Source organism: Nycticebus coucang, chromosome 13, assembly GCF_027406575.1.
Source record: "Nycticebus coucang isolate mNycCou1 chromosome 13, mNycCou1.pri, whole genome shotgun sequence".
NCBI classification, from domain to species: Eukaryota; Metazoa; Chordata; class Mammalia; order Primates; family Lorisidae; genus Nycticebus; species Nycticebus coucang.
In genome coordinates, this window is record NC_069792.1 from 18,801,751 (window position 1) to 18,807,530 (window position 5,780).

The 5,780-nt window shown below is 42.0% G+C and overlaps 1 pseudogene across 1 annotated transcript; it reads left to right on the forward strand.

Moving 5' to 3' along the window:
- The first annotated feature begins 604 nt into the window (after positions 1-604).
- LOC128563548 (heat shock protein HSP 90-beta-like) lies at positions 605-2,766 on the forward strand (annotated as a pseudogene). The gene has a single exon (XR_008373813.1). The product of XR_008373813.1 is annotated as a heat shock protein HSP 90-beta-like (transcript).
- The last annotated feature ends 3,014 nt before the right edge of the window (positions 2,767-5,780 follow it).

Genomic DNA, 5,780 nt, shown 5'->3' on the forward strand with positions numbered 1-5,780 from the left:
GTGCCCTGAGACTAATTATGAATTTCTAAAAATAGGACTTGGATATCAATTTTAAAAAGATCAGATTTTCCTCCCAAAAGAATAAGAATTAAGAATGAATGAGCAATTTAAAAACAGAGATCTACTGGAATAATATGAGAAAACTGAGTGGTACAAGAAATTATCAAGAAACCAATTTTCAATTTGAATATTCAGGAGAGGAATATCAGTATTAAAGCACAATCATATAAGAAATTTTGGGTTTGTTTCTTGAGGCAGGATCTTGCTCTAGTCCCCGGGTTAGGACTTAGTGGTATCATCACAGCTCACTGCAACCTCAAACTCCTGGGCTCAAGTGATTCTCCTGTCTCAGGTTCCTGTGTAGTTGAGACTACAGCCATGAGTTACTGTATGTGGCCCATATATGATAACTTAACAAAAAGTAATCCATTATAAGAAATGCCATTGCTAAGGTAATTGTTAAAAAGCAATGGCATCTGAATCTACTTAAGCTCACTATAATTCTTTTAAAAAAATTTGTATACCACTCTTGAGTCACCCCTCCGTAGCTGTGGTGCTTCATGTGAGCCCCGACCTACCTGATCACTAGTACTTACAGCCCTGTTTCTTCAAGATGCCTGAAGAAGTGCACCGTGGAGAGGAGGAGGTGGAGACTTTTGCCTTTCAGGCAGAAACTGCCCAGCTCATGTCTCTCATCATCAATACCTTCTATTCCATCAAGGAAATCTTCCTTCGAGAGTTGATCTCTAATGTTTCTGATGCCTTGGACAAGATTCGTTACAAGAGCCTGACAGATCCTTCCAAGTTGGACAGTGGTAAAAGAGTTAAAAATTGACATCATCCCCAACCCTCAGGAAGGAACTCTGACCTTGGTGGACACAGGCATTGGTATGACCAAGGCTGATCTCGTAAATAATTTGGGAACCATTGCCAAGTCTGGTACTAAAGCATTTATGGAGGCTCTTCAGGCCGGTGCAGATATCTCCATGATTGGGCAGTTTGATGTTGGCTTTTATTCTGCCTACCTGGTGGTAGAGAAAGTGGTTGTGATCACGTAACACAACCACAATGAACAGAATGCCCGGGAATCTTCTGCTGGGGGTTTCTTCACTGTGCGTGCTGATCATGGTGAGCCCATTGGCGGGGGCCCCAAAGTGATCCTCCACCTTAAAGAAGACCAGACAGAGTATTTAGAATAGAGGTGGGTGAAAGAAGTGGTGAAGAAGCACTCCCAGTTCATAGGCTATCCCATCACCCTTTATTTGGAGAAGGAACGGGAGAAGGAAATCAGTGACGATGAGGCAGAAGAAGAGAAAGGTGAGAAAGAAGAAGAAGATAAAGATGATGCAGAGAAGACCAAGATCGAAGATGTGGGCTCAGATGAGGAGGATGAGATAAGAAAGGAGAAGAAAAAGAAAACCAAGAAGATTAAGGAAAAATACATTGATCGGGAAGAATTAAAAAAAACCAAGCCCATCTGGACCTGATGACATCACCCAGGAGGAGGATGGAGAATTCTACAAGAGCCTCACCAATGACTGGGAAGACCACTTGGCAGTCAAGCACTTTTCTGTAGAAGGTCAGTTGGAATTCAGGGCATTGCTTTTCATCCCTCCTTGGGTTCCCTTTGACCTCTTTGAGAACAAAAAGAAAAAGAACAACATTAAACTATATGTCCGTTGTGTGTTCATCATGGACAGCTGTGATGAGTTGATACCAGAGTATCTCAACTTTATCCGTGGTGTGGTTGACTCTGAGGATCTGCCCCTGAACATCTCCCGAGAAATGCTTCAGCATAGCAAAATCTTGAAAGCCATTCGCAAAAACATTGTTAAGAAGTGCCTTGAGCTCTTTTCTGAGTTGGCAGAAGACAAGGAGAACTATAAAAAAATTCTATGAGGCATTCTCTAAAAATTTGAAGCTTGGAATACATGAGGACTCCACTAACTGGCGACACCTGTCTGAGCTGCTGCACTATCGTACCTCCCAGTCTGGAGATGAGATGACTTCTCTGTCAGAGTATGTGTTTCTCTTGCATGAAGGAAACACAGAAGTCCATGTATTACATCACTGGTGAAAGCAAAGAGCAGGTGGCCAACTCTGCGTTTGTGGAGCCAGTGCGGAAGCGGGGCTTTGAGGTGGTATACATGACTGAGCCCATTGATGAGTACTGCGTGCAGCAGCTCAAGGAGTTTGATGGGAAGAGCCTGGTCTCAGTTACCAAGGAGGACCTGGAGCTACCCGAGGATGAGGAAGAGAAGAAGGAAATGAAAGAGAACAAGGCAAAGTTTGAGAACATCTGCAAGCGCATGAAAGAAATCTGGGGTAAGAAAGTCGAGAAGGTAATGATCTCCAGTAGGCTTGTGTCTTCACCCTGCTGCATCATGACCAGTACCTATGGCTGGACAGCCAACATGGAGCGGATCATGAAAGCCCAGGCGCTTTGGGATAACTCCACAATGGGCTATATGATGGCCAAAAAACACCTGACCACCCCATTGTGGAGACGCTGTGGCAAAAGGCTGAGGCAGACAAAATGACAAGGCTGTCAAGGACCTGGTGATGCTGCTGTTTGAAACTGCACTGCTCTCCTCTGGCTTCTCCCTTGAGGATCCCCAGACCCACTCCAACCTCATCTATCACATGATCAAGGTAGGCCTAGGCATTGATGAAGATGAAGTGACAGCAGAGGAACCCAGTCCTGCTGTTCCTGATGAAATCCCACCCCTTGGAGGTGATGAGGATGCATCTCGATGGAAGAAGTAGATTAGGAGTTTATACTTAGAAGCATTTTGCCCTCTGTATAGTGTACCCATGGTTCCCATAGCCTTTGAGTGGCCATGTCCCACTTGGCTTCCTCTGCTGATGTCTAGTTTTTTCTTTTCTTGCCCGTCCTTGGGTGTAAGGCAGGAAACTAGGGTCTCAAGCCCTATTCCCTCCTGAGTTTGACCAAGTGGATGTTGTGTATTGTTTTTTTTTATTTTGGAATTAAAGTATGCAGAATAAAGAAGATGCAGTTTTATACAGTTCTGCTCTCCCTTGTAAAGTGGGTATAATGCTGCCTTTACTTAGCTTCTCTACCCCACCTTCAGCTTTTTTTTCTTTCTTTCTTTCTTTTTATTAGTATTAGATCATAGCTGTGTACATTAATGCGATCATGGGGCACCATGCACTGGTTTTATAAACAGTTCGACACATTTTCATCACACTGGTTAACATAGCCTTCCTGGCATTTTCTTAGTTATTGTGTTAAGACAATCATATTCTGCATTCGCTAAGTTTCAATGTACCCTTGTAAGATGCACCACAGGTGTAATCCCACCAATCACCCTCCCTCTGCCCATCCTCCCCCTTCCCTCCCCTCCCTCTCCCCCTTCCCATATTCTTAGGTTATAACTGGGTTATAGTCCCCTCCAGCTCTTAACCTTGCAAGTTTTTCGGTATGTATTTATACATGTATGTTGTATTAGGGTTCACTGGAATGTAGCAAATGGTACTTTAGAGTTTACCCATGTAATGTCCTTTCATTCTTTTTCGGTCAACCTAAACACAGGAACAAATCCATAGCAGCAATTAATTTAATAAAATAAAATTATAAGAGCAAAAAGTTAAAAAAAAATTTGTATGCCTTAGGAAAATGGGAATATTTAAATTTTATGCAAATCTCTGAAACTGAATGCTCATTTATTTACAATGCATTTACTGATTGAGTATGGTTCTGGCTTTTCATGGGGCAGGGTGGGGGGTCCCCAAGCTCCTCTCTTTATGCAGATAATTATGAATGAGTGGTTCTGGAAGGGGGCAGTCATTCTTAGGGGTATCTGACAGCAGATAGCAGGGCTTTAGTTACTAGAAAGACCTAAGTGAAAAGAGAAGCAGAAGCACCATTTTTTCACGTTTGTTAGCCACTCATCTGTCTTCCTCAGAGAAAGTTCTGTTCATGTCTCTTGCCCAGTGGTAGATGGGATCGCTTGCTCTTTTTTTGGGGATTAATTTGAGTTCTCTATAGATCCTAGTTATCAAGCCTTGTCATAGTTGTAATATATAGATATCTTTTCCCATTCTGAGGGTTGTTCGTTTGCCTTGATTGTTGTGTCCTTAACTGTGCAAAAACTTTTCAGTTTATTTAAGTCTCATTTGTTTTGTTTTGTTTTTTTTTCTTTGTAGAGACAGAGTCTCACTTTATGGCCCTCGGTAGAGTGCCGTGGCCTCACACAGCTCACAGCAACCTCCAACTCCTGGGCTTAGGCGATTCTCCTGCCTCAGCCTCCCGAGTAGCTGGGACTACAGGCACTCGCCGCAACGCCTGGCTATTTTTTGGTTGCGGTTTGGCTGGGGCTGGGTTTGAACCTGCCACTCTCGGTATATGGGGCCGGGGCGCCTTACCTACTGAGCCACAGGTGCCGCCCTTAAGTCTCATTTGTTAATTTTTGTTGTTGCTGCAATTGCCATAGAAGTCTTCTTCATAAAATCTTTCCCTAGGCTGACATTTTTAAGAGTTTTTCCCAGTTTCTCTTCTATGATTTGTTTGTTTGTTTCATGCCTTAGACTTAAATTTTTTATCCATCTTGAATCAATTTTGTAAGTGCTGAAAAGTGCGGGTCCAGTTTCACTCTTTTACATGCAGTGATCCAGTTCTCCCAACACCATTTATTGAATAGGGATTCTTTTCCCCAGTGTATGCTTGTGTGCAGTTTATCAAAGATCAGATGGCCATAAGATATTGGTTTCATCTCTTGGTTTTCTATTCAGTTCCAAATGTCTGTGTCTGTATTTTTGTGCCAATGCCATACCAATGGTGCCGCGGATGTGGAAAGAGGGGAACACTTTTACACTGTTAGTGGGGTTGCAAACTAATATGGCCTCTTTGGAAAGAAGTGTGGAGAATCTTCAAAGAACTCAAGTTAGATCTCTCATTTGAAGCTGCAATCCCACTACTAAACATCTACCCAGAAGAAAAAAGTCATTTCATCATAAGGACATTTGCACTAGACTGTTTATTGCAGTTCAATTTACAATCGTCAAGATGTGGAAACAACCTAAATACCCATCAACTCAGGAATGGATTAACAAACTGTGGTGTAGGTGTACCATGGAATACTATTCAGCCAGAAAAGAAGATGGTAACTTCACATATTTTGTATGAGCCTGGATGGAATTGAAACACATTCTTCTCAGTAAAGTATCATAAGAATGGAAAAGCAAATTTCCAATGTACTCAACACTAATGTGAAACCAGTGAACAATCGAATTCATGCCCACATAGGAGAAGAACTCTTTTCAATTCAAGTCAGAGGTAGGGGGAACAAGGGAGGGAAGAAATGGGGTTTGGGGTTCTCCAATGTAATGGGCACAACACAGGGATATACGGCACATCTTTTGGGTGCAGGACATAAGTACGAGAAAGAATCGAATCGACCTAATACATTCAAATATTGTTATTTGTTTGTGCCTTCACATTACCCTGAAAATAAAAAAAAAAAAGAGGCAGAAAGAAAGACCCCATTGCCAGGGAAACCTGAGTGTCTGCAGGACCCCAGTGAACTAAATCAGGTGCTTAGAAAAAAAAAAATTAAGAGGGAAGATTAAGGAACAAATAGACCTATGTTCCAATCCAGGCATGAAATTCTGTATGTGATTTGGGGGTGTTGTCTTACCTTGCCAGGCTTTGTTTAGCTAACCAGTAAAATGTAGAAAATTACAATACATATTCTGTCTGGTTTTTTTGAGAAGTAAATGAAATAATTTAATATATCAGGTAGTATTAAGCTCATAAGCTT